The sequence below is a fragment of the Podarcis liolepis genome, assembly GCF_965112155.1.
Source record: "Podarcis liolepis genome assembly, chromosome: 17".
NCBI classification, from domain to species: Eukaryota; Metazoa; Chordata; class Lepidosauria; order Squamata; family Lacertidae; genus Podarcis; species Podarcis liolepis.
Window position 1 is genome coordinate 18439048 of NC_139571.1, and position 13396 is coordinate 18452443.

Sequence of the window (13396 nt, forward strand, 5' to 3'; positions counted from 1 at the left end):
CTTATGAAAATTTTATCAGCAACTTTGGTAAATTGCTGTGGGAAAGGTGCTCAGCTCTCAGGCAGACCTGAAACCTGTTTTTTTTTTTTTAACAAGGTACAGCTAGCAAGCATTGCATCACCCCCCACAAGATATTAAGGGCACTCAAATTGAATTAACACCAAATCAGGCCGGTGCACTTAACAATACAAATGCACTTAAGGGATGCCTCAGAATGATTTGTGACTAAAGAAAGCAAAGAAGAAAACAGCCTTCAAGACCACAGAGGTGGTGTTGTGTGTCATATACAGGAAAAGCCATAAGTAGAACTTAGAATACCGGAAAACCATGAACTTCAGGGGCTCTCAAATACCTTAGACCCAGCCATAAAGTAGATGGCCTATTTTGTGGTATGCAGAAAACAATTGATAAATAAATTACAGCCAATTTTCTTAGTGGTACAGTCTCCATTACCTCTGACAGCAGCAAACTGCCTTGCTAAAATGATAAGAGGCGAATAATAGTGTATCAAGTAGCAGCCGAGGAAATTCTTTCCCAGTCCACTTTGCGATGGCAATGACACAAAGATCATTCACAAAAGGGGAACGGGATGAGCTGTGGCAGCTGAAGGAGGGAGACAGGAAGACTCCTGCGAGAGGGAAGCCAAATCTATTACTTGACTGGCTTTGGGTGGTATTAAATTCCCCCTCTCTGCTTTATAAAAGTTAAGTCAGACTTGTGGAATCTTCTTACAGCTAATAGTTAGCCTCAGACTTCCTCAAACAGATCCTGAGCTTCACATCTAATACAACCAGCCTCAGCATCTTTCTCATTTGCAGAATAGCCAGTGGGATTTGAGAGCACTCCATTCTTGATAGAAATAGCCAAGGTATCACAAGATCAGCTTAATGCCTTTCCTAGCAAGTAAAATGACTTTAATGGGGAAATATAGCCACCTACAAATTTCTCCTCCTTTCCCTGTTCTAGGATTCTACAAATTTATAGTAGAAAACCCTCTATGGTTTTATCTTATTGTTAAAATTCCAAAATGATTGGCCTTCCTCATAGCCAATAAGCAGTCCAGCTGATAGCATGTCAGGAGTGTGATCAGATTTTGCTTCAGATGTAAACAGTGCTATTTTTCAGGAAAAAGAGGTGCTGTAACTCACCATGAATGTCACAGTCTGGTTCACGGGCGATCGAAGTCTCAGCTGGGGACGTTGGGACCGGGGCCAAGATGGTAGTGTGGGAGCAGGAATGGGAATCCAGAAGCCCGGAGTCAGAAAGCCAAGAGTCCAAGGGTCAGAGAGCCAGGAGTCACAAAGTCAAGGGTCTGAGGATCAAGAAGCAAGGAGTCATGAAGTCAAGGGTCCAAGGATCAAGAAGCAAGGAGTCAAGGAACCAAATGCAGCAAGGCAGGGAATATGTTGCTGTGGCAAAGAGCCGAAGGGAAAATACTGACCTTATATCCCTTCCCGGCTCTTGCCACCAGGTGCTGTGAGTTACCAATCAGCCTCACCTGTGTGGCTGCGCCTTGCCTCTTCAGAACAAACTTAGGAAGACCCCAGTCCTGCCGAGTCCTATTGGTCACAGGGCCTGGATCCTGCACGCATACCTGACAATGAATGCCTCCCTTGTAATGGCAATGGCGCCCACCTGAGAGGTGCTAGAACGGAGTTTCTGTGAGTTCCAGTTGAAAAAAAGTCATAGGTGTCAACATTCTGCTTGACCTTATGTGGGTATCCTTGAGAAATGAGCCACTCAAAGTTGTGGAACTCACTCCTAAATGCATAAAATTTTGACTTTAGAAGGAGCTTGAGAGGGGGGGGGGAGGGAGAGAATTCCACAAGCCCCACCTGTGACTTCTCCAGGTCCCTCATAGCCTAAGGGACTACTACCACAAAAGATAAGAGAGGCTGCAGCCCCTCTTTGCCCTCATGATTCAAACACTGCTTCATGGATCCCACCGGTAGATTAGCTTCCCACTTGTTAACATGGGAATGATAGCAGTGTACTTTGCAGGGCTGTTGTGAAAATTAAGACGGTACAGCTACTTGGTTACCCAGTCTGAGCATAAAGGTAGACCAGGAAACGTAAACAGAACATAAACAGGCTTTTTCACATATCACGTATCTAAGCTCACTTCCTCTGGCAGATGGAACAGGGCATCAGAAGAGGATCTGAAGTTTGCGCAGGTACATATGGTAGGAGCCGATTTTTATAGGTAACTTGATCCAAAGCTGTTAAAGGATTTAGAGGGAAAGAGCAGCACTATAAATAGGGCAACCTCAAGTTACACATATACACATGTTTAATAAAGTATTTCCAAAAAAAAAGCACAAAAAGTCCCATCGGTTCAGATAAACTCCACTTAAGGAGCAAAAAGCATGGCTTGGCTCCAGAGTTTGTTTCCAACAGCAGGAGCATCTCCTGTCAGCAGTTCCAAGCAGCAGGAAAGAAGGAGTTTTGATAATTCTCCCTTCTCCCTCCAGCCTCTTGTACCCAACAAATACAGTAGTACCTCGGGTTACATACGCTTCAGGTTACATATGCTTCAGGTTACAGACTCCGCTAACCCAGAAATAGTCCCTCAAGTTAAGAACTTTGTTTCAGGATGAGAACAGAAATCATGCTCCGGTGGTGCGGCAGCAGTAGGAGGCCCCATTAGCTAAAGTGGTGCTTCAGGTTAAGAATGGTTTCAGGTTAAGAACAGACCCCTGGAACGAATTAAGTACTTAACCCACTGTACTTGAGAATTGGGTAACTTCCTGATGCATTGGTGGGTAGGGACTCTTGAGGGAGGAAGAACTGGGGGAAATTGACTCTCTCTCCTTCTGCTTGCAAGATCTCTTTTTCTGGTTAAAGCCTTCCATGGACAGGAGAAGTCCTCCTTCTCCTTCTTCCATGAAGACTAAGTTTGGATCCAGCTCCATAGATATAAGTGACCCAAGCCTTTCGGACAAGGACGAGTCATCAGTGATTTTTCACGGGCTGCACCCTCATGTGGTGAGATTCAGTACCAATAACTTGGGCAACCAATGCCCTTGTAGCATTTCCACATTCCAGCTGACCTGTGAAGTGATATTTCAAAAGGCAGTCCCAGAAGTAACAAAGGATATGCCAGAAAATTCCTTCCATCATAGCTCCCCTCCACCCGTCTCCTTTTGATTTCTTAGGAGAATAAACAGTATGATATTCTGGTACACACACTGCTTTTTGCCATCTGCAAAGTCAGCAGATGATCTGGAGACGATTGACCTGGATTCTTATCTTATGCAATTACTAAAAGATGACTTAGGATTTCCCTACGGGTAGCTTAAAATACACACCATTCTACCCAGATCCCAAGCCATATTTAGCAGACAGACCTGTCTTCCGTTAATGTAGTTTGCCACTAACCTGAGTTGCTTTCTCTGACGTACTTCTTTGGACAAGCTCTTATTGACTAAAAGGGGAATTTGTCTGGCTAAAAAGTTGGAAGGAAGAACTCCGATCTACCTCCTATAAAACAAGTTTGTTATGGCATCGGATTGCCATGTTTTCTCCCCACACATCGCGCCCTTTTCTTGATCGTTCCTTTGATCATTAACTTTTCCTTTTATCAGGCATATGTTTTATTTGATGTATGCAGTGGGGGCGATATAAAAATCAATAATAAACATAAGAAATAATGTATTTTTTATTATTGGGCATAAGTCATCTAAGCCATTTGCTTTTAAGGAACTTCACAAAATAAAGTAGTGAAGGGCAAAGTTCCTTGGATCTCTGCTGCAACTATGGAGCCATTTCTTAACACATATATTTAGGGGCCGGATGCCCCTCCTTATTTTTTCCTTTCTAATTAATTTTGGGGTTCGAAACTTGGAGATATCATTTGTGTGTGTGGGGGGGGTGCAATTCTCCAAAACCTTTTTTGGGGGGAAGGAGTATTATTTCCAGTCTATTTTTCTGAAAGTGCTGCTGCAGCTCAGTTGAGCACTCACTGGCTGTGTGGCTCCGATTTGCTGTGGAAGACTGCTCCACTTCCTTGTGGGGCGCTGTTGCGTGCAGGCCACATGGTCTCCCCATATACAACAGGGGCATGGCTAAGCCCCCACGTCATGAAGGGAGTCCTGGCTGCATCCTGGTTTGCTGGGGGGGGTGGGCTTAGCATATTTAAACAGGTACGCAGCCGGGGGATCGCCCTTCTTGTTCCTGCTTCCGTGGATCTCCCACCCTCCAGCCTTCCTTCCATGCATTCTACAGTGGTACCTCGGGTTAAGTACTTAATTCGTTCTGCAGGTCCTTACTTAACCTGAAACTGTTCTTAACCTGAAGCACCCCTTTAGCTAATGGGGTCTCCTGCTGCCGCCACGCCGCCACAGCACGCTTTCTGTTCTCATCTTGAAGCAAAGTTCTTAACCTGAAGCACTATTTCTGGGTTAACGGAGTCTATAACCTGAAGCGTATGTAACCCGAGGTACCACTGTACATCTTGGCCTTGCTATGGATCTTGGTTGGTCGCCTGTTGAGGGGGCCTGATAGGAATTTTTCCACTTGAAGAAGAGAAGAAGAGGAGGAGTTTGGACTTGATATCCCGGCTTTCCCTCACCTTAAGGAGTCTCAAAGCGGCTAACAATCTCCTTTCCCTTCCTCCCCCACAACAAACACTCTGTGAGGTGAGTGAGGCTGAGAGACTTCAGAGAAGTGTGACTAGCCCAAGGTCACCCAGCAGCTGCATGTGGAGGAGCGGGGAATCAAACCTGGTTCACCAGATTACAAATCCACTGCTCTTAACCACTACACCACACTTGGCAAATTGGCACCAACCATTTGGTTTTCGCTTATTGCGTAGCAATCGTCACAACTTTTGTAAGGTTTGGTGGTTAGGCACAGGTAAAACCAGGAGGGGAGATTGTGGCCATCACTTGCGCCTCCTTTTAAGGATATTCCGTTAAAGGGATCCGGGTGTGTGGATCTTGTCCAAAGCCCGAGTAGGGGCTAAGGCCATGTCACAACCCCATTGGGGACCCTGGGGGAGCTCTTAGTTGATGTACATCAACAGGGCTCCCCCTACTGGTGGTTGACCCTTACTAGACTCCCTGCATGGTGGGCAGGAGTCAGGTATAGTCGGTTCAGTTCCAATGCCTAAGCCAATACCACTCACATTCTGTAACTAATAAAGTTGTGGCCTTTAATTTGCCCATTAACGTAAAATACTGTGTCTATTGTTATTATTCAAGAAATGGGGAGGGCTCGGGGCCTTGACACGCAAACAGGGGTTCAAATGCCGCTGGGAAGTTGTCCCATGGATATATTGCAATGTATGGATGAGCAGTGGGATGCGGGTGGCGCTGTGGGTTAAACCACAGAGCCTAGGACTTGCCGATCAGAAGGTTGGCGGTTCAAATCCCTGCAACGGAGAGAGCTCCCATTGTTCGTTCCCTGCTCCTGCCAACCTAGCAGTTCAAAAGCACATCAAAGTGCAGGTAGATAAATAGGTACCGCTCCGGTGGGAAGGTAAACGGCATTTCCGTGCGCTGCTCTGGTTCGCCAGAAGCAGCTTAGTCATGCTGGCCCCATGACCCGAAAGCTGTACGCCGGCTCCCTGGGACAATAAAGCGAGATGAACACCGCAACCCCAGAGTCGGTCACGACTGGGCCTAATGGTCAGGGGTCCCCTTTACCTTATGGATGAGCAGATGGTTAAGTAGCCCTGAGATTACAGTGGTGCCCCGCAAGACGAATGCCTCGCAAGACGGAAAACCCGCTAGACGAAAGGGTTTTCCGTTTTGGAGGTGCTTCGCAAAACGAATTTCCTATGGGCTTGCTTCGCAAGACGACAATGTCTTGTGAGTTCCTGCGGGGGGTTTTTCCTCCCCCCCCCTTTTTCTAAGCCGCTAAGCCGCTTATCAGCTGATCCGATCAGCAGATAAGCCGCTAATAGCACTAATAGCGCTAATAGCGCTAATAGCGCTAATCCATCAATGGGCTTGCTTCGCAAGACGAAAAAACCGCTAGACGAAGAGAATCACAGAACGGATTATTTTCGTCTTGCGAGGCACCACTGTATTAAGCTTCTTTACCTGCTATCTGAGAGTCCTATCCTTGGCTAAGGCAGTACTAGCGGTGGGTAAGGGAACCTTGTCTATCCTTGGTCTGGAAACCAAGCCCTATGAGGACTTTGTTCCTTAGACACTTGCTATGTAAGGAATATTCACAGAGCATTCAGGTTCCTTTCATATACAGTGGTACCTTGGTTCTCAAACTTAATCTGTTCCAGAAGTCCATTTCAAAACCAAAGTGTTCCAAAACCAAGGTGCACTTGGGGGAGGGGGCTGGTAGGGAATCCGACAACCATGTTTCAAAGAACTGTATTATCAGACATCCTATCCCTGTGCCACTAATCTGCTGTTGCAGTTGAGAATGCAAATATTCATGGCACCCGCGGTACAATTCTGAGCTCAGTATTCTTACCGTGTTATCCACTGAAGCACTGACTTTAAAAAATATATATCTTGGAAGTTGGCAGGATGACATTTGATTCTGTGTTTTAGGCTGCTCCACAGGTTCAAGCAGATTATATCTGCAAAAACTTTACAAATATTTAGGTTATACATGCTATACAGTGGTACCTTGGTTCTCAAACTTAATCCGTTCAGGGGTCTGTTTGAAAACCAAAGCGTTCCAAAACCAAGGCGCGCTTTCCCATAGAAAGTAATGCAAAACAGATCAATCTGTTCCAGACTTTTAAAAACAACCCCTAAAGCAGCAATTTAACATGAATTTTACTCTCTAACGAGACCATTGGTCCATAAAATGAAGGCAATAATCAATGTACAGCACTATAAAATAAATAAGACAGTATTGTAGATGATAAAAATTAAAATTATTATTTTTTCTTATACTTGCACTGATGATAGTCATTGTTTGGATTTTATCCATTTCCACAGTCAATCAATCAATCAATCAATCAATCACAGTTCCACATAGTCACAAAAACAAATTAACCAAAAAGGCCTACAAAAAAAACACCCTCAAAATAAATGGCAAAAACAAAAGCGCCAAATACAATGGTACCTTGGTTCTCCAACTTAATCCATTCCAGAAGTCCATTTGACTTCCGAAATGTTCAGAAACCAAGGCGCAGCTTCTGATTGGTGCAGGCACCCCAGAAACAATAGCCGACAGCTGCATCAGACATTTGGCATCCAAAAAACATTTGAAAACAGGAACACTTACTTCCAGGTTTTTGGCGTTTGGGAACCAAGGCGTTTGAAAACCAGGGTATCACTGCAGTACTATGGGTCCCACCTCTACTTAAATCTGAAGTGCATCAAGTAAGGGGTCTGGGGGAGGCAGACAACAGGAAAACTTTATTTGTAGAAGTTTGTTATAGCCTTTAATCAGAGAGAGAAGCTGTTGCCCAGAAGCAGTGAGTAGACACACAGGCATGCCAACCTGCTGGAAAGATTTTGTTCCAATGCGCAGAAAAAGGGAAGTCTCAAAAAGCGGGGGAAATAAAGTGTGCTCCAAAGAAAAACACTGACTTGCAGATATATGAGTCAGAGCTGAGACTGCATTCCTTTTGTCACAGGCTCTCTTGGGAGTCGTAGATTCCGGGATGTGGCTATTTTTCACAGCTCTGGGAAACTGGGGGACAGATTACTAAACGGATGAATCATGTCCAAGCGAAATACTTTCGTGTCATCAGGTTTGATCCTGGTCAACAGAATGAGGTAGTGGGTCTGACTGTGCTAGAAATCCTGATTTGAACCAGGAATGAACCATGTTCGGGGTTTGTGTTTCAAGGAAAGGGCGGAGGAGATCGTTGGCAGGATGGAATGTGGATGGAATGACAGTTGGGGGATGACGGCTGGGGAATTTTGACAGTTGACAGTTGGAAGAGAGAGAGAGAGAGAGATAAGAGGGTGGAGATTAGAGGGTAAGTTTAACTGGGTGGGAAAATTTGAGTTGTTCCTGCTACTTCTAAATGCATTGATTGCAGACGTGAAATTGTTTTCATTGTTCCTATGCAATCTTGCCTAATGAACACATTTTGGAAAACCTAAAAGATCTTCGTTTTCCCTAATATAATGCAATTTTCTCTGTTACTTTTTTTGCTACTATGTGCATGTTCATGCACACTTTAGCTTAGTAAATACATTTCTGGCTGGAGAACGGCCCTGCAAAATTCAGAGAAGTGCAAACTTCAAAGGATGGCTGTGTTTGGCTTCACATATTGCTCCAGAAAGTGCAAATTACATCAGTTCGCCTCTAAATGTGAATGGAATCCAATTTCTCCCCCATCTTGCAGTGCCCAAACAGATGCCAGTTCCTCACCCAACTGCAGCAAACTGGGCACAAATGTCTGAAAGAAAATCCCAGTTGCCTTCAGCAAAACATGGTTAGAATCCTCAGGATTCCTAAAGGAATGGAAGGATTGCAGCCATGTTCAAGGGAAGGCAGTTCCCTGAAGACTTAAAGACACAGGTTGGAAGAAGAGGGGCAGAGTTTGAGCCCTCGTGGGCCCATTTGAATGCCCATGAAGAGCTTGTGACAACTCCAAATCAATTGAGACTGGTCTACAGAGAGAAATCAAAGATCAAATGAGAGATACAGAAAAGAACATAAGATGGAAATTCATTGGACAGTTTCATAGGATCTTAGAGTTGGAGGTAACCCAAGGATCATCTAGTCCAACGCCTTGCGATGAAGGAACCTCAGCTAAAGCATCCATGACAGATGGCCATCCAAACTCTGCTTAAAAACCTCCAAGGAAGGAGAGCCCACCAACTCTCATGGGCGTCTGTTCCATTGCTGAACAGCTTTTACTATCAGAAAGTTTTTCCGAATGTTAAGTAGGAATCTCCTTTCTTCCAACTTCAAGCCATGGTTCAAGTCCCACTCTCCAGAGCAGGAGAAAGCAAGCTTGGTCCCTCTTCCACGTGACAGCCCTTGAGATATTTGAAGATGGCTATCATATCTCCTCTCAGTCTCCTCTTTTCCAGGTTAAATATACCCAGCTCCGTCAAGCGCTCCTCATAAGGCTTAGTTTCCAGACCCTTGATCATCTTGGTTGTCCTCCTCTGCACACGTTCCAAATTGTGGGGCCCAAAATTGGACACAGTGTTCCAAGTGTGGTCTGACTAAAGCAGAGTCGTGACCGACTCTGGGGTTGCGGCACTCATCTCGCTTTATTGGCCGAGGGAGCCGGCATACAGGTCATGTGGCCAGCATGACTAAGCTACTTCTGGCAAACCAGAGCAGCGCACAGAAATGCCATTTACCTTCCTGCCAGAGCAGTACCTATTTATCTACTTGCACTTTGACGTGCTTTCAAACTGCTAGGTGGGCAGGAGCAGGGACCAAGCAACGGGAGCTCACCCCGTCGTGGGGATTCGAACCACCGACCTTCTGATCGGCAAGTCCTAGGCTCTGTGGTTTAACCCACAGCGCCACCCACGTCCCACCAGAATAGGCAGAATGGAGTAGTACTATTATTTCCCTTGATCTGGAAACTATACTTCTGTTGCTGCAACCTAGAATAGCATTAGCTTTTTTCGCTGCTGTTTGTCTCTGGGTCCACCTCCTTACTTAGTCATGAATTCATTGTACAGTCCTCATCGAAATCTATGCAAGTCTCTGTTCCCTATCTGCTAAAATACCTGTTGTGCAGGTGTAAGGTGAAGGGAACACTGAAAAGGATGCGGGACTTGAATATTCATGTCACCTTAGTCCTTAGAGATCCTACATACAAATGCATTGTAGTGTTTTATTCGTTGTCTTATGTAGGGCCTAGAACAATCTGATTTGCTTCCATTGAACTAGTCCCTGGGGCTTAAAATGGTATCATGTTGCTTTCTGCTTTTGCTTCAACTGGATTTCTTCTGCCTTTGACATTTCTACTGCACTCCCCCCTGCCACCCCCCAGCTACAATTTCTTTTTTTATCTCAACCTTCAATAGTTAGGTGCTTTCTTTAAAAGGTTTCGGTTATGCTGAAAGAACAAACAAAATCAAACTGCACCCATGTTGTGCTTTCCTGAGAACTCTTACTGACTTGCTTAAACTTTGCGGTTGTGAATCTCTGCAGGCCCAATGCAAAACTACTTGCCCTTCCCCGCAGAGGGGGAGCTACTAATTTGGGAACGCCTTCTTCCAAAGTCAGTGGGATTTGAGACTTCCTCTTCATGGTATGCTAACAGCAGTGAGGAACCTTTTCCAGAGCATCAGGAGAAACTTCCTGATGGTAAGAGCACTATGACAGTGGAATAAATAATAATAATAATAATAATAATAATAATAATAATAATAATAATAATAATTTATTTATACCCCTGCCACTCTGGGCGGCTTCCAGCAAATGATTAAAAAGGCATTAAAACATCAGACATTAGAAACTTCCCTAAACAAGGCTGCCTTCAGATGTCTTCTAAACGTCAGATAGTTGCTTATTTCCTTGACATCTGATGGGAGGGCATTCCACAGGACAGGCGCCAACACCGAGAAGGCCCTTTGCCTGGTTCCCTGTAACTTTGCTTCTTGTGGTGAGGGAACCAGCAGAAGGCCCTCAGAGGAGGACCTCAGTGTCCAGGCTGAACGATGGGGGTGGAGACGCTCCTTCAGGTATACTGGGCCAAGGCCGTTTTGGGCTTTAAACCAGTTTTGAAGATAGTGGTGGGCTTTCCTTCACTTGAAGTCTTTAGTCAGAGACTAGGCAGCCACATGTTGGTGATGTTCTAGCTCTGGATTACTTGTACTGAGTAGGACTTGGTGTTCTTGAGAAGCTGCCCACTGCCCACACTCCAGGGATGTTTCCACCATTTACAGGGAGAGAAAACACATACACAGTGAGAATTAATAGGGCTAAGTGTCTGCGTTTTAACTTGTGCTTTGGGGAGGAGCAAACGTTTCATCTTGCAAAAGTCCAGGTACCTGCATGGATCCCCTATGAAATGGGCAGTGTTGAGCAATGGGTGCATCTGACCCCAAGCTAGTTAAATCAAGGGAAATAGGGGGAGCAGGACAAACATGGGTCCACTCAGGTTGACATATCCCTGTGAAAAATATTCCACATACTGACTAGGGCATGCAGCCTTGGGTATTGCACAGATGAAGAGATGCTGGAGTGAGTTGGTCCAATCAAATTACATGGGGAGGAATCAGATTGTGCCTTCACCTGCCACTTTGAGAACCATTAGACTTCAGTGCTTCATTTGAAATGCCTCTGAAAGACAAAGTTGTGTTCTGCCTTCAGGGAGCTAAAGGCAGAAAGGGAGCTGGAAAAAATTATATTTACTACCAGCCAAGCTGTATCTCTTGCTCCAGTTAGCATAACTATGCTCATAAGTGGCCATTATTCTAGAAGTGCTCCCTTAAATTATCTGTGAGAAACCCAGTTCAACACATCTTCAGTACTAATGCAAGACTCCAGCCTGATGGCTGGTAGAGGAGCTTCTGAGAAGAGCCTCGGAGTGGCATGAAACACAGAAGCCACCAAGAGACTTTCAAATCAGCTGGTGCCGTGCCATCCTGGTCCAGATACCTACCAGGAAGACATAGTACTAGTTTGGAAGCCTTCTATGGCCGGTGGAATGACCACCCTGTAGCAGTTGTTGGGAGCAGGAAACACAGGTGACTGTCATCAAATGCAGAGATTGCCTTCCAGCATTGCTCACATGCCATGAAGTGCAAAAATGGCCCAAGAGACAAATGCCATAAATGTTTACTAATGATTGACAGGTGGGCAAGGCTCACTGAGACAGCCCTGATGGGACAGATTGATAGGTCTTGCAGACTGGATAAGCCTGGATACGGCTGAAGGTTTCCCTGCAAACCTGATTTCACTAGCAAAAAAAGGATGGTAGTCCTGAATATCCCACTATTCAGGTCCATTGGATAATCCCAGTAAACAACATTATATGTGAGGTCGAGAAAAAATAAGTTTATGTGCCTCTGTCATGCCCCTCCTTACTCACTTTTCCCTCTAAGTTTAAAAACAAAAACCTTCTGTTGCCCAGAAGAAGAAAATAGTGTCCACACTTGTTTGGTTATCTATTATCTTTCCAGAAGAATCCCAGGATGGCTTCTAAAACACAAAACAAACAGAAAACAAACATTTGGAGTCAAAACTAAAACCACACCTTAAGAACAGCAAGCCCATAAAGGTAGCTTTGCAGTGCAATTCTGTGTGTGTCTATTTAGAAATAAACCCCACTAAGTTCAGAGGGACTTACTCCCAGGTAAGCGCGTGGAAGGTTTCACTGTTAAAATAATCATTCTTCAAAGCAGGAGCAAGTAAAACCACACCAATCACCTCAAGCTGGAAGTACGAGTAAAGAGGTCTTCACCCTCCAGCGAAACCAAGTGAGCAGTTTGGAGACTTGCAGTGGGAACTTGAAGCGTTTGCTAAATTGGATTCCTCCCATTAAAAGTGTTCATAACTTGAAGTGGAGTTATGTATTTTTCATCTGAAAATACTGAACGCTGCCCCCGCTGCAGCAGGGTAGAACATGGGTGAAGTGTTCCCCAAGCACCCATGAACCTGTCATTAAAGGAGTCGTGAGTCTTCCAGTTGGGGGATTACATGTTCCTTAATGTTACAGGATGTATCACTTGCAGAGAATTTCTGCCACCGCAAGCTAAGAAAACAATAAAAAAAAATTGTATTAAATAGCAGCACAGATTCAACATCCATATTTCATCCAGATTTTTTATTCTTCTGTGGTTTCTCACTATGGCCAGCCATGTCGTGCCATTAAAACGAAGCCCCTAAGTAAATGACTGGGAGATTAAAAAAAAACAAGCCAGCACCACACCGCTTGCGAAAGGTAACCAAATTCCTCTTCCTGACAGGCTGTAAACAATGTCACAGGACGACATTGTTTTTCTTTCCACAGCCCTGCCAAGTGAAAGAGGAAGCATGAGATTAGAAGAAAATATTTAAATCAAAAAACCAAATCCTCAAGTGAACATTGGTCAAGTCCCTCCTTCCAGTTCAGTTTGTAAAGCAGATGTGCGCTTAAGAGAGAGAGATATATAATTGCTGAGTTAGGGGGAAAAAACCCATTGGGAAGAAAAACAAAGTTCAAGGACCAGGTCTTCAGCTGACATTTGCTGTGTTGTCTCTACTAAACAGATTGTCTCCACCAGTGATATCTAGAAGTATTGTGGGGGAGACTGGTGGGTGTTTTTAAATGAAAACTATTTGGTTTGAATTTTCGGAATAGGCCGAATCTCCTGAATTTTCTATGGTGACAAGTTATGCATTTGTATTTTTTAAAATGCATAAGCTATTTTATATATCTAGGCCAGGATTCAGCTAAGTCATTGCATGTGTGGAACAAGGTCTACTCGTGCAAAGGGACTTCCCCTGTCTCCTCCCACCCACATGCCTCCCATGCTCCCTAAAACTGCTCTGGAGGAGTGCAGGAACC

General features: G+C 44.7%; 1 long non-coding RNA gene across 1 annotated transcript; it reads left to right on the forward strand.

Annotated features, from left to right (window-relative positions):
• The first annotated feature begins 9122 nt into the window (after positions 1 to 9122).
• Positions 9123 to 12409, forward strand: LOC310696623. Its single transcript, XR_014520653.1, has 2 exons — positions 9123 to 10209; positions 12249 to 12409. It is a non-coding gene; the product is annotated as an uncharacterized lncRNA (long non-coding RNA).
• Positions 12410 to 13396: the final 987 nt, after the last annotated feature.